Source organism: Excalfactoria chinensis, chromosome Z, assembly GCF_039878825.1.
Source record: "Excalfactoria chinensis isolate bCotChi1 chromosome Z, bCotChi1.hap2, whole genome shotgun sequence".
In the NCBI taxonomy this organism is placed as follows: Eukaryota; Metazoa; Chordata; class Aves; order Galliformes; family Phasianidae; genus Excalfactoria; species Excalfactoria chinensis.
Window position 1 is genome coordinate 67,126,257 of NC_092857.1, and position 24,631 is coordinate 67,150,887.

General features: G+C 43.0%; 1 protein-coding gene across 7 annotated transcripts in view; it reads right to left on the bottom strand.

The window, feature by feature from the left end:
- Window positions 1-24,631, bottom strand: part of PALM2AKAP2 (PALM2 and AKAP2 fusion) — a 245,252-nt gene that overhangs the window by 66,490 nt on the left and 154,131 nt on the right. Inside the window, exon 1 of one of the 7 annotated variants that reach the window (XM_072360523.1) lies at window positions 22,495-22,591. The exons of the other annotated variants lie outside the window; for them this stretch is intronic. The gene's annotated coding sequence lies outside the window, so the exon portion shown is untranslated. Of the gene's footprint in view, window positions 1-22,494; window positions 22,592-24,631 lie in introns of those variants that run through there. 7 annotated transcript variants of the gene reach the window in all.

Here is a 24,631-nt window from a genome sequence, read left to right on the forward strand (position 1 = left end):
CCTTTTGCTGCTAAATTCTGATCCATAAGCACACTGACCATCATCTCCAGTGAATGTTTACATTTGTCCTACAGCCAAGTTGCCCTTGGTTCCTGTATCAGGATCAGCATTACTCGGCCTGTTGGAAGGATACTTGCAACCATAAGATAAACAAGAATTTTTCATGGAAAATATCTAAGTTTTCTTTTATTCCACACTGGCTCTGCAGGATTTTTCATGGTTCCTGGTTTATGGTTATGATGCCCTCAAGGGGCTCTCCACATTGCACTGAAGGCCTCACAGATGTTACAGGACACTTATACCTTAGTTTTATTAGAGACCTGAGATGTATCAGATGCCAAACCTCAGCTCTTCTAAGCCTGGCATGAAGAGCCTGTGCATCACTTTTCATGGAGTCTCCTAGAGGCTGTTCGGCGGCAAGATGGGAACAACCATACTTTGTCTCACTCTCCACAAGTGCTGAGAAACACTGAGAAACCACTGCATGTGGTCTACCTGCAATCAGAAGATCTGCCATCACCACTAGTAGCTTTTCTTGCTCAGATCAGACTCTGCAGTAGATGGTGTTGGATTAATTATTGCAATATATAATTATAGCAGCATCCCAAATGAACCATATGAGAACTCTTCCTGCTGCAGCTTCTTTTCTGTGTTTCTCTAAACTCCAAGCAAGCCATTACCTACAGAACAGACAAGCTGATGAAAAGCTGTAACTCATATGGGATTTCCATCACACAACACACAATGCTTTGCAAACATGCTATAACATAAGAGTTTCTATCTCTTGATTTGTAAGAACAGTTTAACTTCTAGGGACTGACTGGCAATGTGGTGAAGAGAGGTATTCATAAATTAGATCACTAAGTTTTCTTGCTATATACAGAATACTCAAAGTAAAGCACAATCTAACTATTCTCCAAAACACAAGTGACAACTGGTTTACAGTTTTTCATTACTGCTACTGAACTGAAAGTGGAAGGTACAAAGTCATCTTTGCTTTCACATGGGTTTCAGCTACTAAAAATCAAAATGTAGTATCTGTAATCTTGTTTTCTCTTTATCAAAAACTACTTGCATTTATGAGTTACAGACAGATGTCACTTATTTTCACCTATTTCACTATCAAATACAGAGATAATTCCTTGAATACGGTGCTACTATGCAAAAAGGCCAGACTGCGAAACACTGTGAATTGCTTTTGTCCAAGCTCCTCAGAAATCAGGCATTTAAGATAGGCATTTACAGATTTATTTACTTTAAAACTAATAAAATGACAGTGTTGCAGAAAACATGCATTTTCTAGGTACTAACTTTTATGTTAAAATAAATAAATAAATAAAATAGAATAAAATAAAATAAAATAAGAAGACGGCAAGCTGTGCAGGAACAGGACAAACTGTTTTGTGCTTGGACAATACAAAATGTATTTCTTTGAGCCCAACAAAAACATAGTATAATTTCCTCTGGCAGGGTTATCTTGCATTTTCCCATATATCTAAGCTGGTTGTTTCTCTTTTATCTAACCCAACAAATCTTTTTTTTTTTTTTTTTTTTCCTTTTCATTTCTTTTTTTTTTTTTTTTTCTTTATTTATTTTGAGTTTAGAATAGGCCTTATTTTGGGAATCATAGCCAAACAATTTAAGGGTTATGCATACCATAAATACACACAATAATAATAAGACAGCCTGAGAAATGCAGCAGGTGACATTCTGGTCACAGTTACGTTAACAAGGTGTTTAGCACTGATATAACCAGGATGAGCACTTCTGCTGGTATTCAGGGTGGCTTAGCAGGTCAAACATGTGAGTCCATAAGCAAGAAGGCTGGGGAAAGGTTCCTCAGGCCTGTTTTGTGCTATCTTCCTCTTCAGAAATAAGTAAAAATATCATACTTTCTGGGGAGAAAAGAACAAAAGGAACCAACTTTGCATCTGTGCAGTTCCACAGCATGGGATATCACCAAAGCAAATGCAGGGAACTGGCATTTGCTTCTCTAAGGCAGTATTTTGAGCAGTTATGGCAGATATATCATTTTGCTTTTAAAACCCGTTTCTAAGCACCCGATGCTGTAGTTCCCATTACCACACTCAGGCAAGCATATACCTAAGTCTAGGGAGGGAGAAATAGGGTTCAGGATTGGAATAGACTTGTATTAAGTTTAGGTCTGAAAAATATACTCTCCTTAATAGCAAAGATCATTAGTTTTAATTTTATTTTCTTCCCTCATCAACCACTACATCTACTGTTCCGGCTATATATAGCAGCCTTTATTTCTTGCACAAAAAGCACATAAAGATGGAGAAATGTCTTCCTCGGTCCCAGACGTTTTTAGAGCAGGACTGCTCTATTATTGTGCCTTGTTGGTAATCCTCAAATCTTTTTCTTGCAGCTCTGTTAATGGAACAACATCCCATTTGTATGAGGGCAGTTTTCAACAAAAGCAGGATCTGCCCTCTGGGATTCATACACTCTCGCTTTAATTAAAAAGAAATCCCATTAAAACCTTCCACTGCCACAAGTGAATCAAATTAATTAAAAAAAAAAAAAAAAATAGAAGATGGGGGGAAAAAAAAACAACCCTATTTTGAAAAGGAAACAATTGCAGTTTATATCTGTACACTTTCAATAGCATGAATTAAAACTTAGGACTTGGTGGTATTTTCCTCAGGTCTAGGAAATCCACTGAAGGAGTGATGCAGCAGTGAGCAGTGCTGACACCACTCAGTTCAGCCCTGGGAAAGAAACATAGCCTAGTCTTAGGTGCAGTCCACTCCAAAATGCAGACATGCTAATGGTGGGCATAAAATTTTTACTTCTGAGGCAGAAACTGTTTAAATATTTACTTCCTTAAAAAAAACAAACACAAAACAACAACAAACAACCAGAATGAGAATAGAATTGCTCCAGTTAGATGTGGAAAACACATCTGGGACATGTTTGTTTCAAAGCTTTCAATAACTTAGCAGGATCTGTTTGCTCTCAACTTCCTACTGCTGAGAATGGGTTTGACCCTGCTGTCGCTGCTGAACAGTGCATGGGTGTGCAGTGGGACAAGGTGAATGGTGGCAGAGGTCTGGACACCAGTGACATTCCCACTGGCTGCACTGACTGCTGGGCCTTCCCTTCTAGCCAGGGAGACTGCAGGCTTACAAAGCATATATGATAGGGCCTGCTGTACATACTGGACATTTGGGGTCAGGGACTCATAGAACAAGAGCACCGCACACATTGAAAATCACCAGTTTTGAAAGAGAGACCCATGCTTGGATCAGGCCTGAAGACCTGTGTGCAGCTGTGTGAGCTGCCTGGGCCTGCAAAAGCTACTCTCTGAGTAGCTGAGTACTGCTCTGAGTCTTCCCAGAGCCTAGAAGAAATGGAGAGCACAGGCCATCTTCACAGAGAACGTAGGCTTCCTGCTTGGGCCACCCCACCCCTGCCCAGAGGCAGTCAGGGATGTAGGATTAGGTTCGCAGGGCCCCATGTCACAGCAGGGAGGGAAGAGTCTTCTTTTTGTATTGGGGTAAACCTGGGATGGATATGGGCATGTCTGGATGGGGCTGCAGCTCCTCAGATGCCACTGCCCTGATCATTCCTCCAGCTGTGACTGCCACAGCCATGGTGCTGAACAAGATATTAACTTAATTAAGCAATGCTTTGACATCCATATCTTCAGAGCAGAACATGGTACTAACTTAATTAAGCAATAAATTTCTAAAGCAGATGAAAGCTCTGACAGCTGTCCACAGTCAGCTGCATTATCATGGAGCTGAACAAGATCCCCCCCTAACTTTTGGCACAGAGGAGAGAGGATGTGGCAGGGGTGGGGATGTAGGACTAATTTCTTCCTTTGCTTTGTGTGTTGGGAGTGCAAAGAAATTATTTGTACAACAGGAGAGAAGAGAAACTCTGGCTGTGTTCTCTAAGCTGCACCCAGATATTACCTGCTCAATCGTCACTCATTTATGTTTCCACATCCCATTTAAAACTATTGTATACCATAATCACAGCTCTATCTCTCTCCGCTCTGCCCAGATAGCCCAAGTTTTGCCAGCTAGTCCCACTTCCAAATGTCGGTGATCTGTTCCAGTGAGGTCTCAGGAGCACCCACTCTGATCAATGCAGCCACCCCTTCTCCAGCTGTCATTTCTATGCGCATATATGCCCACTCTCACCTTCCAAAACATATCTAGTTCAGCATCCCAACTTTTGAACATACTCATGGCTTAAACCTGAAGTGACACTAGAATGTAGGACACTATTTACCTTGTTCTGGAAGGACAGTGTTTTTCTTCATGGGCCATTACTACTGCAGCACCATTCATGACATAACAGGACACTTAGGTGAGATCTACTCCTGCCAGACAGAACTGTTAATGAGATTCAGGTGTCAGGGCTGCACACCAGCTGGGATCATGGCACCGTAATAAATGGAAGAGTTTGGCCCAAAGAATCCTTAATGTAAATGGTGAGGGCTCCTATCTGCTCTGCAAGACCTAGAGCATGCTCTGAGGAAGAAAGTAAGTGTTCATGTATGGATTAAAGATCATCTGTTTATCTGTTTCACCCTGGTAGCACACGTGAGCATTTGTGATATGTGCAGAGCTCAGATCAGCATGCTAATTCTGCATTCCCCGGCTGCTTTGTTCTCCACAGGCATGTAGCTCTTCTGGGGTGGGTGACCATCCCTCCCATCCTCTGCAAGTCATTTTCCATTGCTTTCAGCTATCCCTCCATTGTTTGAGATGGAAAAGAGTGCTTGGGGGAGACTGTGAGCTTCAATCCTCTTCAGTCCTAAGGATTAAAATTTGACTAATGTTGGACCTGAGAGGTAAGTGTGTAAAGTGCACAGAAGCATAATGAAGAACAACCTCAGTCACTTTTTCATTTTTTGCCTTCCCCAGATGAAGATCCAACAAATGTAAAACACATTTTGAGAACAGCTGACTGTTAAAAACCTACAGCTCTCCTTCAAAATGTTGACTAGAGCAAGAAGGTATGTCTGTTCTGCAAGTGTTTTTCTCTAGATGCTCTGCTTTGTTCACATCCACAACACTGACATTTCAGTGATGTTCAAGTTTTAGAGCACTGTGTAACAGGTGAGTTAATTCAGACCTAAAGACCTCAGGCAACTTGCCACAGCCATGCTAATTAGTTGGCTGAGCGAGGAGCAGGTTAGCTTTATCGCAACAGTTAGAGTCTTAAATTCTACTGACACCAAAAAGGCCACCATGCAAAACTCAGGAGTGTATATGATAAAAAACTAGTGTGTAAAACGAGCAGCAGAAGACAATCCACTGATAGCAATGACTCCAACTTTACAGTGACCAAAGTCAAGGTTTTATTACAAATGGATTCTGACCAAGATACTCCTTACCAAGTAGACTAGGGAGAATAATTTGAAATTCAAGTGAACACAAACTCAGATCTGATTTCAAGGAGAATTTCCATACGGAAAAAATGTGAAGAACTGGTGAGTAATGGATATATCAAGGACTAGTTAGGTTCCAAGCTGGCAAATGTATGCATGACAGCAGTGAAATTTCCAAACCATAGAGGAGTAAAACCTAATTGGATTTGAAACTGCTAAAAAGGAACCTTAAGTTTCAAGGTAAATGAAACCGTATTTGCATAGAATCCTCTCCATCACAGCACTATTTCCCTAAGCACGATTACTGCTTAAGTTACAAAATAAGCCCTTACTGATTCAAACTTGTGTCACTCACTGCTGCACCCTGGGATTTTCAATCACTTTTGTGCAATGCTGCCCCACATATTTTCCATTTAGCTTCTGTTGACAGATGCCAACACTGAAGATTTTTTTTCCTCGCGTTTTCAATACTGTCCTAGTTAAACAACACTAGGGAAATTTCAAAAATTTCCCAGTAAGCTGTTTTAATTGACTAAAAAATACTGAGGGTCATATGACACAACATGATCGCCTAGCTTTAGATTGTTCCCATAAGCCTCATAAGTCATATCTTCTGACCTAGAACACTGACAGACTGCTCAAAAGCAGCAGTGGAGTGGCCTTAATCAGATTTTAGACCAAGCTGCCTCTCTCTTTTTCTCTCTCCCTCTGCCTCTAGTTTCAGCTTCTTATCTTAAACCAGTCATGCCATCTGTAGGGAAATGCCAATTACAAGGGCTACTTGGAAAGTAATGGCTCCTATCTGATGATGTGGGCCCATGACATCAGAGGTGGATGTGGGTGGGTGGGATGGCAGGCAGGTTGAACATTCCTACTAATATCCTATTGCGTGTTGTTCCTGTGGGACAGACAGGAGCAGAGGGGCAGTCTGACAGAATGGCATTGGACACGGAAATGCAGATGAAGCAAGGGTGTGTCACTGAATTCCTCCACAAGGAAAAAAATGGCACCCACTGACTTTCACTGACACTTGCTGAACATTTATGGAGACCAACCAGTGCGTATGAGTACAATGAAGCGGAGGATGGTGCATTTCAGCAGCGGCCATGGCAACATGAAAGGCAAACTGCATTCCAGACAGCCGTGCACAGCTGTCATACCACAAAACAGAGAGCATCTTGATCAATTCACCTGTACAAATCAGCGGATTATGACACGGGAACTGTGTATGGAAATGAATATTGGCTTCAGTGTATTGGAAGCAATAGTGTCAATGTTGGAATATTGCAAAGTTTGCACCAGACAGGTCCCACAAATGTTCACACAGGAACAGAAAGAACTCCATATTCCACTTTGCCAGGACCTACTGTAATATGAGGCTAAAGGCGACAGTTTCCTGGATCACATCATTACCAGTGATGAGATCTGGTGTCACCACAACAAGATGAAGTTAAAACACATGAATTCCCCACTGAAGAATTAGTTCAAGATGCATCCCTCAGTATGTAAACTGATGAGTCTTTTTGGACAGATAAGGGGTGATCCTTCCAGATTCTGGACAGAAAAGGGGTGATCCTTCCAGATTTCCTGGAATCCAGACAAACCATCAACTCTGCTACATCACGAGACCTGACACTGTCAGGCCAAAGAAGATGACAACCTTCACTTCTCAGCACAGCAACACCAGGTGCCCTGTGAGTCTGAAGACCATAGACCACATTAACATCTTGGCTGGACTGACCTACAAAACCCACTGTGTAGCTTGGATTTGGCATCTTCAGACTTCCATTTGTCAGTGAAAGATGGACTGTATGGGCAAAATCTTCTTAGCAATGACCCCAAGAGAGCAGCTGTGAAACGAGTCCTCCACTGGTGCAGATTACTGCAAGCATGGCACGCAGGCTCTTGTTCATTGCTGGTAAAAATGCATTGCTAATGGTGGAGACCATGTTGCAAAATAATGTCTTGTAGTTGAGAATTTGCTCTATCAAACTGCGTTATTAAGTTTTTTGTATCTGTAGAAGTTTCTACTAAAATAAATAGGAAGTACTGCCTTCAAAGTGACCTACATAAATCCAAGTCTATCTCAAATCAGTGGGAAACTTTCTGCAGGCTTTAGTGTTTCTGCATAGCCTCTGCTGCCTGGCAAGAGTGCTGGAAGCCTTTCAGAAACATGACATTGCATAGAAACAGTCTGATAGGCAACTCTTTACTTACTAAGAAACAGGCTTGAAGAATACACTGAACTGGGCACTAAGTCAAGAAAGCTTTAAATGTTCTAATGAAACATTCAGCATGCACACATCTTTCCAGCCATGGGTGCTGAAGACCAAGAGTACTGGTGGTGTGTGACACGTACACAGAGATGCTTTCAATCGCACACCCATCCTCACCTTTTCAATTAAGAAAAATGTCCACTTGAAACAGCAGACACAAGTGAAAACAGCTGTGTGGAAAGAAGACACAGCAACAGGGAAACTCCTTTACAAATCTGCTTGATGTGGTCAGTTTTGAGGAGGTGGTAAGTTGATGCAGAAGTCAAATGTTGGTGAAAGAGTCAGAAGCCATTCATGTATGGAAAGGAATGAGATGTTCTCATTTTGGGAGTGTTAGCCTCTAACTAGGAAATTAAGGGGAAACTTATTTTGGAACTAAGTAAGCCTGTACTCTCCTCCTACAGAACCCTTTGAAAATTGCCCTGGCTAAATCTCTGATTAAGCCTTGAAATCCTCATGCTTCTGTACTTAGTTTATTTTAATCTACATATTGGTTTACCTGAATAAAATAACTAAAATACACTAATTTTGAGAATATGTCACATCTAACTTTTGTTTTCACTTGTACATGCTCATAGTTTTGTAGGAGACAGGCAATGTTTCACAATGCTCACACTAAAACCAGTGCCTTGAACTTAATCCACCATACTCCTTTAATCTCCACTTCAAGAGATGAAAGCAACTGTTAGACAACAGGCATGCTTTAGGAAAGCCTTAAGAACTAAGTACAAGGTCTTCTTAAGTTACCATGATCCCATATGCCTCTGGACAGGCTACTGCAGATCTGAAAACTTCCCCTGCCAATCTGAAGCAGCATAAAGCCATGAACTCTCATTCTACTTTGATTATCACCACACACTGCAACTGAGCCACAGCCCAGAGCAACAGATTGCAGGTGCTTTGGACCAGCCTATGCTACAATCCTTGTATCCTTCATGGCAAGCCGAGTGTCAGTGAGCACGCAGGTGACTCTTGCCTCATTGCTCAGTGCAGCTGTGGCACACAGGCCATTCTCATTGCTTCCCCACCCATGTCAACTGGGGCTGTATGATTCAAACCAGTAATTAAGAGTACAAAACAATTATTCTTCCTGACATCATCCCAGCCTCAGACCGTGAGAGCTTCCTCTCGCTCTGCCTCTGCCTCACCATTTCCTCCAACTACTTCCTAGACTCCACCATATGACAATTCCAGGGTGGAGCAGCTTGAGCCCAGAACCCCCACTGAATACTGCATGATTTAAACTATTAATACCTGTTCCACCTGCAGCTAAGGAATACCCATTTTAAGCAATGCAGAAGGCTGGGTGCCTTACTGTCACCAGCAATACAACTGATCCAGTGCTGATGCAAAGGGAAAAGGCTGGTGGCAGCCTTTGAAAGCTCCCCGTAACTTCTCTGACTGATTGTACAGGCAGGTACAGTTATGACTCCATACCTGACTTTCAGATGCATGTCTACAATAGTGAGAGCTAACCTCAGAAGGTGCAATTAAAAACATGCCCCATATCTCAATGCCTTTTTTATTTCATCCATTGTAGAGGAGCTGACCTGTAATCTATCATCAAATCGAGACCTGTAGAAACCTCAGCTTGTCAACCGTGACCACTGAAAAACAAAAACAGTCTGAATTATACTAGAACTGACGCCCAAAAAGGCAAGGTGGGACTTTGCAGTCCACTGAGTCTATGGGTAGCAGACACTGTTTACCGAACAACAAGCCCCATCCACTTTCTTTACTCACTCTTTTGACCACATTTTGGGACAGAAACTATCGCTTATAATTGGTTTATAAAACTACTTAAATCTAATTTCCAATCTTAATTAGGGATGGTGCAATGAACTACTCAGAGCAGCATTCATCTACTGCTGATGTTTCACATGAGTTAATAACAGGAAGCTAGACCATCAGGGAAATGAATTAAAGAAAATTCTGGATTTGAGAAAACTGTCAGAGCAAGAGCTTGGGACCTGCATTCCTGCAGCAGCTTGTGTCTGTGGGAAATCCTGAGGGGACCAATGAAAACAGGAAAAGGTGGGATGGTGGGCTACTCATAGTCTGATAAAGTAAAATAAATGCATGGGGCATCACAGGATTCAGCTCCCACTGCTGACTGTGTGCTTCAGTGAAAATAACTTCAAACCATACTGAAAAAGGCTAGAGTCAAACTCGAATTAAGGCATCTTCCCTGATAAATATAGAAACCGAATATACCCTACCCCCAACACCCATAAGGATAATTTTCCCATTTCCCCAACAGGAGCTAGATAGGACCAGGAATGAATAATTTACATCAGAAGCCAGTGATGCTCCACTTGATTAGGATGCCTCTAATGAAAAGCCAGAATGCTGTATATGTAATTGCTACTGATTGACACAATCAAATCATAGCCATTCTCCTGAGAAAAAACTTGACTGTATGCTGAGCAGCATCAGTATTTTCACAGAGCAAAATCGGTTATCTGTTGGAACAGTCATCAAACTGCTTCATACACAGCATCATTAAAAAAAAAATCATTTCACCGCGCAATAAAATTAGATGGTAGAATCCCTGAGTTCTTGGAAGAGTATGTCTTTTATTAATGCAACCAAATCAACTATGCTTTAAATTTAAATGAAGGAAAAAAAAAAAAAAGAAGTCAGTGGATGGAATGGAATCACTCAATCCTTTAGAGTGACAGTTGTGTCTTTAAAAGCTTTCAATAAAATCACACAATAATATCCTGACGACAACCAAAGCCTTGTTACTTTTTTCCTTCTCAGCAATATCAGTTTACATCTCAACAACACAACAGAAGGGTGGAGGAGGAAATTCCTTTATTCTCACCTTCCAAAAAAAAAGTTCCTTTCAACAAGCTGTAATACAATGAACTTGTCATCAATTGTTTGCAGGAAAAAAAATTCCACGTTTTTTTCCTTCTATGCAACGAGTTTGATCCCAGCAGGTTGACTTTAAGAAGGAAAAAAAGCTACAAACATACAAAACAACCGGCAAGAGCCATGCCAGGGCCCAAGATCAATAAACCTACACGGTGCTCAATAAATTTATAAACACAGGACCATTTAGCCCTGAAATGGAGAAAAGGCATATGCACCCTCACCAAATAACACTAACAAAAGCAGCAATCAACAAGTGCTTATTTCATTCTGTCAGGTGGCAAATTTACCACTGCACAGAGGAAGAAAATAAAAGCACGCTGGCAGAATTCCCACTACAAGACTGGACTAACAGGCATTCCTAATTCTCTTTTAAATTTGGGTTGTTAAAGGATGCTGTGAATAAACGATGAGGCTTGCAGAAACAATAGTGCAGCGTGAAAGAGGAAGAATTTAACAACAAAAATGAAATCCTTACTCTTACTAATTCCCTTTGAGAGATTTTCTGTGTTGAAAGGTTTCCAGCTATGGCAGATGCTGATGACTTTCTGATGATGCTTGTTTTGCTAACTTCCGCTGAAGATGAAAAAGCAAACTGCTGTAAGAGCAGCCTGGAGCTGAGCTTTCTTTGAGATATTCAACAGCAAGGCAGTAACTCACAGCTGCCTGAGAGAAAGTAACACTCCAGAAAGAAACAGAAAGGCATGGACAAATAGTGCTTTTTGGCTCTTTACACGTATCGTTTGCATTAACCACTACAGATGCCAAGACCTGAGAGCATCTCCTGATGCTTCCCTCCCTGGAGATGCGAGACTGATCCTGTTTTAACACTTCCACATGGAAGCAGTGCTGTGGAAGAGACCACAAGTTAAGATCAGGCTTTTAATGTCTCCCTATGGCTTCATGTTCTGAATGACTGTTATGTATACTACATTATTCATAAATACCTGATATTGAAAATCCAGATACAAGATGGATCAACACAGCAAAAGGACTTGCCTGGTGACTGCATTCCACACTTCTGTAGATACAGTAATAGCTTAGGAGCAAAAACGCAATTCAGTTAAGCTATTCTGGTGAAGCCAGAATAATTCTGCAGTGAATCAGACCAAAGCACTGACATATTGACATGGATCAAAATGTTTTTCTCTGCCACATCACTATAACTGTATTAGTTCTCCAGCAGTCAGGGCTGTTACTGACATTCAGCTGCAGCTGGAAGCAGAATTTGGAGCAACCAATATGAAAAAAACCCTCCTCAGTAGTGGTATCAGAAAGCCAGTTTCCCTTTCATTCTTTCATTTTTAAACCAGACTGTGCTATTAAGAACATGTCTGTTTTTCACTGATTTAAAATCTTTCAGATTTTAACAGATTACAACTTCAGGTTGTGATGGATGGAAAGACAAAACAACCTTCTTGTGGGTTCCTCAACTGCTCTTCTCACATACTGTGTTTCTCCTCTTCTACACATGGCTTATGTGAACAAGAAACCTCTATCATTAAGTGAAAACAATCAGAACACTTCCCTGAAAAAAAGACGGTCAACTTTTCTCTCAGCTTCACATAAATCATACAGTGACCAGAGCTGAGATGAACTTAGGAGATGTACACTTTATCCTCATTTAGGCCTCTGACACCCTTTGAATACTTCACAGGGAAACTCACAAAACTTACAGAAAAAAAGGACTGAGATTCTGCAAGACAAGAAACAGCTTAAAGATGGTGGAATGAGACACTGCCCCACTGAACAAGGAATGGGGGATATTCACCAGCAGGAAGGAAATGGGAGACATTGCCAGGTGGCTGAGAATGGAAATATGCTGCTGCAAGAGCTGCTGGTGCGCTCTGCCTCTAGCTGTGCAAGGGCATGTACCAACACAACTGTCCCATCCAAAGGGACTGCTCCAGTTCACGGAGAAGAGCTGGGCACTCTGGTAGATGCTGTTACTTCCATCCCTTCAGCTCTTCTTATGAACCTTCCCATCACAGCAAATCCACATCATTAAACACAAAAAAACCCACAAATTCTGGCATCACTGTCATGGACTGGAAACACTGGGAGAGATTAATAGCATATTTATCCTTCATCTGTGTTTGTAAGCAGAGAGAAAAATCACAGCATCTTCTCTTGCCAAACCATCCTTACTGGCATTATTGACAGCTTGGGTCTCGGGTTTGAAATATTTGGCTTTTGTGGGGAGGGCTGGCTTTTATGAGGGCTTTTCAGAGAATGGTATAAACCTAGACATCTGACAAACAAAAACAACAAAGGCTCCAGAGAGGTCATTCTTTCAGACTCCTCTGATCTTTACAATACACTTGAAATTTAAATGTTTTTACTATTTTTTTTTTTCTCTTCAGACCAGGAAATGATCTGAAACTTTAAAGATTCAGAAAAAAATAAATAAAAATAATTGCAGATAGCAAGCCAAAACTTGTTCTGAAGTTTCTCTTTAGTTTAACAGATTTTACTCATTCTTTTTTAGGGCTTCTTGCAAACTGAAGACAAGCAGAATTTGCTTTTAGTTTCTTTAAAGCAGCATTTATTCTTTTACTGTGGAAAAATCTTCACCATTAATAGCAAGCCCTACATGAAACCCATAGAATAAAATAAACAGGCTAACTGAAGTGTTAGAGGCAATGAAGAGAAATTGCCTTTTTTTTGTTCCTTGATACATGGCCATATCCATTGCTAACAAAGTCCAAGGAAGTACCACATCAGTCCCCAGATTCACAGATAAGTAAACTATTTCATCCCAAACTACCAAGTCCAATTTTCAGACCTGGCAATCTCTACTGCCACTTTGCAGTCCCATGTCCAGTCATCTACCTTGTAGCCTGACATATTCACCTGACAGAGCCACTCCCCACATGATGAGACCCTTCAGACACTGCCAGACTGGCACCTGATACGAAGTTCTCCATGTCTAAGGCCCAACTTTTTCTCAGCACAACTGTCAGCAGTGAGCCTCCTCCAGTACTGTAGCCCACCTCCACCTGGGAATGGAACTGGCACATGACTGCAAAGTGGTGGTACCACACCTAGAAAAATTAAGTCCTCTCACTGTAAAAGTGGGTTGCCTTTTTTTTTTTTCTAAAAAATATATATATATATATATATATATACATATATACCCTATTTCAAACTAGTTTTTGCCACAGCAAGAACTGCTAGGCCTGCAATGTCTCCTCCTTCGTTTCTCCTCCTCCTCCCTTCTGCCTCCCAAAGAAATTAAAGAATTCATTAGCTGTATCAGCTAGAAAGAAGATTTAGATGGCGTGATGAATTACCCAAAGCAGCTGCACCTTGACAGATAGCTGATGCTGATGTGGTGTTAGGCAAAACACACATGTATGTGCAGGCCTTTTAGCTACGAAGTCAGTCTCAGGCCATAAATTACAGTAGCCCCACTGTCACACTCCCATTAAACTAAGAGATCTCTGTAGAGCTGGTGGAGTGGTATCTCATCATTTTGGCATTGAGATGTTTGCTGCTCACTTTCCCAGCCTGGACCAACAGCTTCACCTGTGCATGGAGGACACCAGTCCACTCAGAGGAAGCATGAGTGGGGACTTCTGGTCCGATGTTTCACACTTTTTCTGTAGAAGTGTAAAGATCTGTAATATATGTGTACCCGGTAAGGCAATGAAGAGTCCGTTTCTCCTATGAAACTGAGATGAGGATCCAATCTGAGTCCAATCCTGCTGCCCTTCAGAGACCACGCTGGTGCAGACGCTGCCCATGTATCATAAAGCTAACACGAAGAAAAAAGGGGCATGTGTTTTGTGAATAGAAGTGCTTTCACCTTTAACAATTTCAGATACTCCAACTCTGCAGATGAACGCTTCGGTTAAGGCACCCTGACCAAAGCTCTGAACACCATCTGGTTTTCAACTTAATGAATGCTCATATAAGTGATCTCCTCTCATTCTTCTTCCACTTAACACTACTTTTCCTAGTAATGGACCTGCTTGTATAACAAGACTTCTTTTTTTTTTTTCTTTTTTTCCCCTTCCAGACTGCACTCCACTACCAAACATTAGAACAAAATCACACTCATCTGCACCTGCAGGATCCCAGCCTGGCTCTCCATTCTGAAGAAACAATCCCACAGACACAGAAGGAGGCATTCTTAAAACAATACCATGCTCACAGCCCTCAGCCCAAGAGATCTACATGCTAGGCAGCTTAGATGAGCTGGCAGCATCCTCTCAGATGATCCTGGAAAGCTCCCTTTTTGACAGTTCACGCTGTTGAGAACAGAGACTGTTGGATTGATTTCCCTCCAGAAAGCTTCCAATAGCCTACTGCAGAAGCAGGAGAACAGCCTTTTGTCCCTTCTCACAGAAACAAAACAGGTTTCCAGGAGATGGTTTAACACAGTCCTACTCAGCAAGTCATGTAGGAGCTGTGTCCCTTACCCAGGCCAGTAGGATGCACTGATTTGCCAGAGTTGGGAACAGTAGGCAAGAAAATCCTGAGGGCTCAACTTCTGGTTTACCCCCATGTCCCACTAGAAGCAGAGCAGAACAAAGACATTTTGCTATCTAGTCACTTCCCCTGCATAAATGAAACCACTGAATTATGAAGAGGCCTGGGAATGAATGAGTGGCACAAATGCCTAAGAACATTTTATTCATAGCAGAAGGAATCTGATGGTGTCTAACAACAAAAAGTCAAAAAGAAGACCACCCGCAGGAAACCATCAGGTAATTCTCAAAGACTGGCTTACTTACCAGTCACTCCCATCTGGCTCACCTTTAGGATCTCTCAGTGTGCACCTAGCTGTTGCCAGCCCTCTAGTGACAACACCAAATGCCATTTATTTTTTTTCTTTCCATGAAGCTGACCTTCCTAAAAATTTCAGTTATCTGGGCTCCCCATTGATATCTCTGGGTTAATGAGATGGAAAAAGGTTTTCAAGAAATTTAAAGGCTTAAACATACACCAGAAATAGTTCATAGTTCATAGTCAGAAATGTCAAGTAATTGGAAGATATTTTTAATTTAAAGTGAGAAGGATTCCCTAGAGCCCTTTGGCAATATAACTTCTGACAACTTGACAAACACGCTTTATGCAGCATGATAAATATAAGTCTGGGCCTTACACATATATCAGCCTAGAATGCCAAACAGACAAGATAGGGCAGTTGAGCGTGCCTACCAAAAACAGTTAAAAGGCCTCATTTTCAGAAGCTGGCAGTCCACCTGCCCATGCCGGATTCTCATTCAAAGATAAAAGAAGGACTTAACCACCGCAAACTCCACCATGTTTGGTTACTACTCTGCTTCCTCAGAGCTGCTGCTCACCCTAAGGATTATGAGGGACTCGAGACTCAGATGGGAAGAATAAGCCTGCGCTGGCGAGAAAATATGGTGAAGGAAGCTAATACGTGTCTGACATTTCTAAGTTAAAGTCAGGAACTGAATCAGAATCATCTAAGTGAATGTACAAATAACAGGCAGTCTAAAGATAGCCATGTGAAGGATGGTGAAGACTGGGGACTTCAAATAGGTGCAGGACAGACTTGGGCTCCGAGCACATGAAACAACAGCAAACAGCAACTACAACCAGTACAGGTACTTCAATGCTGCTCTTTAGCTTTGGCTGAATGATCATAATGTTTAGTTTTAATTAAGTCTATTTCAATATATCTACTGCTTCCACAACAAAAGAATGCTGAAATGCTTTAAACAGTTTGAGCATTTTCAATATATGGAGATAAGGAAGAGACTTGAAAAGATAAAACAATCCATCAGGCCGTAACTTAGGCTGAATTTTCCTTTCCAATGGTGGCAACAAGCAGGAGGAGCAAGGAACAACATAGGACTGGATCAGTCTTTGTTAAGAAAAGAATACCACCTGCTACACAGGACAGCCCGCACATTCATATGATGCGGTATTGGGACCTGAACACCTGAACTGCTGTATTTCCTCCTGACAGTAAAATAGCTGTGCTAGTAACACAACTCTTGAATAGACAGAAACACCTGGAACTTCAAACGGTGTCACACGCCTCTTCACCTTGTGCATACTTCAAGTGTTTTGAAATCAGGTTAAGTGGCTCTGGATTTATTGATAGCAGTTCCCATACCAACATGCAGGTTCCTCAAGAGCATTGCAGCCAATATCTTTTCTTAGGATCACTCTTGGGGCAGGGTAACAGCTAATGGGGAACTCTAAAATTGGAAATAGTGTGACCTATTTACAAAGAAAAATGACAGTGTAATGTTTAAAGGTTTGAGACTGGCTTCGCTTTGTCTTTTTTACAAAGCTACGGGAGCACTGTCACACATTCCTATAGACCAAAGCAGGAAAAGATGTGTACAGAAACTTTTGGCTCAATCCCACCTTCTTCGACAAAACTAATCTCTGGTGCTTTAAGTGGAAAAACTCTAACCTTTATTAACAGACTTATGTAGATTTAAGTAGTTTGACCATGGGGCTGTGGTTCTAGGTGCTAACATTGGTGAGCACTTCAGCTGGTCCCTATTTCTAGCGTAATGTCTTCCCCAGGCCTGCCCAAGATGAGTTATGAAAAAAGTGAAATTTTTGTAAAAGTGAAGAAATTTGAAAGATGGCCCTATGTTGTGTACTGGCAATCCTGTTAGGGAATTATCCTAAACTGGCACTACTAAACTTGCCCCAGATTCAATGAGACACAGAAGTAGGGCAACCCAAACATATACACAGACAGAGCCTTGTTTTTGCCTGTGCTATGGGGGAAAAAGTGGCTGCTAGAAAGCTCAGCTTGAACTTAATGCTGGCACCACTGTCCCAGATTACAAGGCACAGGATGACTGTCTGAATTCCTAGATTCAGAGGATAAAAAATAACAGCTGTGATGTCAAATACCAATCCCTGAGAAGAACTGCTAGGAATGAAGGGACATGTCCATCTGCACTCAAACTCAGGCTCAGAAAATTGTTGCATTTACTTCGTTACGGTGATCAAGGCAGCTCAGTATTCTTTTTAATACATTTAAATCAGTACAACACTGTCATATTGCTAATTCAAAGGTGCTTTGAAATTATCCAGGCAAAAGGTAGTTCTTCTCATATGTTAGCAGCTAAAGTGCTAAACTTTGTTTGCTAGAAAGTCACCTTTTACTGGTAGCACTACACCCACTACACTATTAGAAAAAGGTTTTCCTGCTCCATGCATCCGTTACACGGAGATGTAATATGAAGCAATGCAAAAACATGCAAGAAGAGTAAGCACTGTTGTGTGAATTTAACTGCTGACACACAGAAAGTTTTTTGCCCTTTTTCCTTATTAGCACTGAGAAAGTGGGAGAAGAGGGAAATGATGATGCCCAGAGCCATGGAAGAAATGAGTGGAATCAACGGATTATGGAATGAAAACCCAGATCTCTTAAAGCATCTTTGTCCCTTGGAACACCCTTCATCTCTTCAGCCCGCTAGTTAAAGCTAGAAAGTAAATTCTAAAATGAACAGAACACGCTTTCATCACCCAGTAGCACATAACAAAGTTTTCCCTAGTGCTAATGCAGCTCTTCTGAAGTTACATTTCAGACCCTTCTGAAGATATGTACATGCTTTGAAAAGAGGGAAGGGAATTCATTCTGCCTTAAAAGCATTATTGCTGGGTGTTATCTTGTGTTTTGTTTCCTTTTTCTGTTATTAATAAGGGACTGAAGAAACCATTTTCCCAGCTAAAAAATACGCAGGGAAATTTCTCTGCAGCACACTGCATGAAAGGACCAAATCTAGCAAAACAGCAGTTGAGTCTTATTATTCCGAAGTATTTCGATCACATTTCTGAAGAATTACTCCTCAGGTACAGTGTTACCCTGTCCTGTAAATTTCACTGTCTTGCTGTCATCAAGTAAAGTGTAACAGAACTCTCACCAATTATAATCTGAAGACAAGGCGTTTAAAAATAAAAGTTAAAGATGGCGAGACATGCACTTTGAATGGGTTACTGAAGACTGTTCATCACCAAGAATAAGACCCTACTTTGTATGGCTAAATCAGAATTTTAATAAGACATTCATTCTGCCATGATACCACAGCACGCCTGCACTGTGAATACAATTATATGGGAGATAAGCAAAGTGATGACAAAACTGAGCTCTCTGAGGTACAAAATTCTGAACAAAAATTACAACACGATTTTTGTGTACTACGATGTATCCCACAATAGCAACTGAAATGACAGCTTCAGCGGTACTCATGCAAACACTGTACAGCAGCCCTGAAGATATTCCATTCAGAGAAGAAAAAGGAAGAGACAATAGTTACACTTTACGGCTGGGAAACTTCTGCAGTGAGACATGTTTTTTGGGAAGGAGTGCAATGTATCTGTTGTTTCCTAGAGTGACCGAGTGCAGTGCACCTCCTAAAAAACTAAACGGGGTTCAGTACTGATTTGCCACAATTCTCACCTGATCACCAAAACAGTACTGGAAGGGCCCTGAGATGCCGCCTGAGTCAACACCCGGATTCTTGAAGTCAAACTAATGGCTATCACAGTAAGTTACCATTAGGCTAATCTAAAACATGAGTTACATTAGATGACTAACTCTGTGGAAGCACTTTCCTCATGGACTACCAGAGGAAGTTTTATTTGCCAACTCAAACTGGACACCTCGATTTTAGATTGCTGAGATGAAAATCTGCTCTGATTAATCTACCGTAGGACAAAAGTAGACCGCAAGATCTGCATTCTTGGCACAGACCCGATTGCCAAAGCATTCTGCATTTCCTCAAGTATCAATCTGTCCTGTGAAATATATTGTACAGCAACAGCAGAGTTCAGACAGGAGAGAGTTCACAGAGTATGGATTTTGCACAACTGTATTTGTCTTGCCACAGATAATGAGTTTTTATGCTTTGCAAGGATGAAATAGACTGATGTGGAATGCTAATTTATCAGAGCAATGTACCCAAAGTCTTAACATTGTTTAAGCAGATATAATTTAAAATTTTGGACATGCAGAAGTAAAATACTGCCTTTTTGGCATACAGCTCAAAGAGAATTACATAAATTACAGAACTAACTGCATTTGCTGGCATTCATTCACTGCTGATGTTATATTTCATAATTAAACTTAATTTTATAGACCTGTACTCTACTGGTCTAGGTCAGCAGTCAATTAAGGAACAACCCTCTCCAGGCCCAATGCAACACTCCAGTAAGTGTGAGTATCAGCATAAATCAGCAAGCTACCTTTTCTGCTTACAGAATCTGAATGCCAATGCTACCCATACCAGTTTTAACAGACTCGCTCTATGGAGCGTGAGCAGTGGAAATGCCTTCTCCTCCATGACTTCTGAATCCAGAAATTCTGCTAGGGTATCTTCATTGCCTTTGGTCATTAAAATAGATTAAAAGAACTGACTGCAAACTGCAGCCAGCAAGAGGCCTCTGCTGCTCAAAGAGAGGAGATCCCTCCACTAGCAACCATAATAACCCACTAACACAACTCGCTCATTATAAACAGGGAAACCAATGGGGTTTGGTTTCTCAGAAGCTGGACTGATACTTGAAGAATGGAAATAAAATCTACGCACCTGCTTTTCAAATGAAAATGTCATCAACAGGGACCCTGCCAACAAGTAAAGGAAACCAAGCATCCTTCCCTTGGAGGTGGTTTAACAAACACCACAGTTTAGGAGATCCCTGCACATTTCGTTAATGGTATGTGGTCTTTGCTGGGACCTGGGTCTGGGTCACCTCTCTGACCCCGTGTCACGGCTGCTGCCTCCAGCCTAGTTAAAGGTGAGGGTGGTAGTTTGTTCCTGTCATAAGAGAGGGAAAACACTGTCCATGAGAGTATTGCTACAGCCCAGAAACTGGAAATGGAAAGCCCTATGAAAGCAACACAACTTACTATGGGCCTTAGGGCAGCCAAACATGGGAGCCAAGATGAGCCCCTCCAACACAGGCTCTTGGGAGAGACAACTACCAATGCTTTTGAAATAAAAAATAAAAAGGGGCAGTCTTGGCAGCTTGAACAAAACTGTTTATCCCACCACCACAACTGAACTGCCCATCTGAGGGCCAGCAATACCGCCGCATGTTGACAAGAGAAAAATCAGGCTGTGAAAGGCAATAATAGGGATGGTTCTAGATGTTGCACTATGCAGCTCTTTATGTCTTGCTATAAATACGGTATCAATAGCACTTGCTAAATCAGCAGGTGTTTCCAGTAGCAAAAGTCAGTTTTGCAGTCTGGGCAAACAAGGCACGAATCCACTCACCCCATGACCAGCGTAGGGTGCACATCCAATTGCTCACGCTTTGCCTGTAAGCTACCGGCCCTGACTCCAGCTGACATCAGTGCCAGCTTTGAGTATTTTGAAATGACTTAGAACTTATGCACACATTCCCTGGTAATGGAGTTGCACACCCACAGAAAAAGAAAATACTCATCAGTTGCCACAAAAGCTACTTCTTAACAGCGCAATTAAGAGAGACCTATAAATGTGGTTTAATTTGTTTAAGTGCTCACCTGGGACCTGTGCTCTTTGGACAGGTGCTTGGAAACAAACATGATAAACAGCTTAGCAGTGTCTGTATGCAGCGTTTAAAATTCGTGACAAATTATTCTGGCAGAGGCTGCCGAAGGGCAGCAAACATTCGGACACTGAATGAAGACAAAATGAATTAAAACCGGCCAATCCTGACCAATCAATGAATACACTTAAATGCTTCAGTTTCAGCTATAAGTTCATCTTCTGCTGTGCGCAGAGACACAAATCTGCAATCTAAATGTACCTGAAATAACTTGTACTCCTAAGGAAAATGAAGTTGTGTCCTATCCAAAGGTACTGATACGTGTACCTGTACCTTCTTCAGGTTCCTGGGGCTGGTGAGACCGCAAGATGGAATTGTGAAAGTGAAATAAATCCCTGTCAGATAGGAAAAACCTCTGCAAAACACTTACACAGCATGAATACAAATGGACATACCAGAGCTATGAGACAATGCGAGAATCGGAGGATATCATTACAATGTCGAAGGGCTAATCACTATGCAAAATAAAACGTGTTTGTTCCAGCACTAAAATCACAACTGGGGATCTGCTCTGCCTCTTCCTAACACCCGGCTGCCCCTCATCTCCCTAACGTACATCTTCTGGGGCTGATGTGCAGTTCAGCGTTAAGACAAAAACGAAGTTCAGGGTGATGCCTGCTCGTTATGGCTAATGATGAGTGGCACCGGGAACTCAAACGTTTCTATATCCACAGCAGCTGCTGGCCTGCCCACCTCCGCAATCATTTCAGTAACTTTTTAGGAGGAAACCACAGCGTTTGAGAAGTTTCCAATGAGTGGTCCCAGAAACGGGACTGAAATTAAAAATAAATAAATAAATAAAATAAAATAACGTATTTAAAACTCACGGTCCGCTCTTACAGCAGGAATCTAAAAATAGCAAGAACGGGAACAAAGATCAGGGAGATTTTTCAATGCAAAAAGGGGAGTCCGGGAAAAATTGAGATGGCCATGAAAAAAACATGCTGATTAAAAAATAATTACGTCACGGGTTGCTCCGGATCCTGACGAACCCCCCAGGCCACCCGCCCGGCTCCCACTCCCTCCAGCCCCCCGGTCCCTCCGCTCCCCCGCTCTACGGGGTCGGGGGGCTGCGCTCGCACACCCGGCCGCACGGAGCCACCCCCCCGGGGCTCCAGCCCCTCCAGCCGCACGCGTGGGGTCCCGCGGGCGTGAGGCTCGTCTGCGCACCCCGGAGAGGTCCCCCTTCGCGGCAGCCTCCTCCTCTCCTTTCCTCCCCTCCCGCATCTCCATCCTCTCTTTCCCTCCTCGCGCAGCCATCCTCCCTCCCTGCCTTTCCCCTTCCCCTCTCCGCATTCCCACCCCCCACCCCTCATAACCTCCCGGACACGATCTGCTCCCGCATTCCGCCTCCCGCTCCCCCCAGACGCGGCATTTCCACCTCGCTCTCCCCCATCCCCTCCGCGCGGACACACGGACGCAACGCACCGACAGACGCTCGGGCTCCCCGCTACCTCTCCCGAACGCTCCCGCTCCTCCAGCGCGCAGCACGCGCCGCCAGCCCCGGCACGTCGGGTCCCCTTCCTCCTCCTCCTCCTCCTCCTCCTCCTCCCCTCCCTCCCTGCCCGCCCCTTCGCCGACGCCAGGAAGAGGGGGGCAGCGCCGCCGCCCGCCCCGGCCCGCCCCAGCCCGCCTCGTCCCGGCCCGTCCCGCGGCACCGCGCTCCCCCCGCCGCGCTCGGGTTACCGGGCGGCTGGCAGCGCTCTCCTGTTACGGGCAGCGCGAGGCCGGGGGGGTTGCCGGGCAGTGGGGGTGTGCGTGCCGGGAGCCCAGGGGGTTTCCTGAGGCCAGCGGTGTGGGTGGTTTGCTGCTGCTGCTTGGTTTTATTGTTTTATTTTGGTTTGGTTTACTCTTGTACAGTTTTGTTTCTTTCATTTCTTTTCTGTTTTTAGTAATTATTTTCCCTCACCTTTTTCTTTTTCTTTTTTCTTTTTTTTTGGTAGATTTAGCTTTATTATTATTAATAAGCATTATTATTATTATTAATAATAATTATTATTATTAAAAATGCTAAGAAGCAGAACTAAATTCCACTGGCTTCTCCAGTGATTTCCTTTGAGCCTTCATGCCCTTGATGCCCATAGGCCTTCTGCCCTTGGCAGAATCTTCTTGCCCTTGCAGAATCCATCTCTTCTTGATGCTGTGGGATGAGGAGCAGCTCCCAGCACCCCCAGCACTCAGGATGCTTTTGTCTGTAGCCACTCTTCCTCATCCTTGATGCCCTCTTGAACATCTTTCTGCCCTAACAGATCCCTTTTGGGACAGTCCTTTTTGAGGTTGTGCCTCAGAGGATGGAGAGCAGTGCACAGCTCCCAGGGCCGTGAGCACAGCCCTGAGCTGCTCTGGAAGTGATTGGGTTCAATACTCAGATGCAGGGTTTGGGTTTGGATGTTTCTGTCAGGAGCTGGGGGTTGAACTCAATGGTCCTTGTGGGTCCCAACGTGGGATTCTGTGAAGAGGTTGTGGATGCCCCATCCCTGGAGGCATTCAAGGCCAGGCTGGATGTGGCTCTGGGCAGCCTGGTCTGGTGGTTGGCAACCCTGCACACAGCACAAGGGGGTTTGAAACCAGATGTTCATTGTGGTTCTTTTCAACTCAAACCATTCTATGATTCTATGAAACAAGCAAACCACTGATTTGTACCATGGCAAAGTAATGTTTTTCTCTTGACAATCAATGTTTCACAAGGAATTTTTCAGCAAAGAACTGGTGTTGCCATGGAACTGTCTTAACCTGGAGGTTCTGCTCCTGCCATGGCCAGCTCAGAGCCTGCCATTTTACGCATGTGCTTCATGATTTATCTCCTGGTAACTTTTCACATTTACCTATGCAGAATTCCCTTTATTGCACATCCAGCCTCACACTGTCCTTGCATTTCTCACTGTCTTTCTTCTCATTACTTGGAAATGGATGATCTTTGAGGTTCCTTCCAACCCAAGCCATTCTATGCTACCTTCTCTGAGCTGGCACTACCCATTTCAGGGACGAGATCGACTTTTACATGGTCTGATAGTGTTAGGATAAGGAAGGACTGCTTTATACTAAAAAAGGGGAGATTTAGCTGAGTTGTTAGGAAGAAATTCCTCGCTCAGAGGGCAGCGAGGCCCTGGCACAGCTGCCCAGAGAAGCTGTGGGTATTCCATCCCTGAAGGGCCCCAGACCACGTTGGATGGGCCCTGTTCTAACCTGACCTGTTGGGTGGCAGCGCTCCCATGGCAGGAGCTCAGGGCTGGGTGGGCTTTGAGGTCCCCTCTTACCAACCATTCTGTGGTTCCGTGGCTCTGTGTCACTCCTGTTGCAGGTGGGGTGCATGCACCCTGGAGAGCACACATCCCAGCACTGACCCTTGCAGAGCCCCACATTGTCCCTCACTTCCCTCCATTGTCAGAGCTGATTGCTTGTTCCCACACTTTGCATTTTATCTTCTCACCAATTACTGAGTGACACCAGGGCTTTCCCTCTTGCTGCTATCACTGTTTGGTCTCCTTAAAAGCTTTTGTCAAGAGCCTTTCAGAAATCCAGTCTGATATGGAAATTAGATCACCCTTATCCACACTTTTGCTGA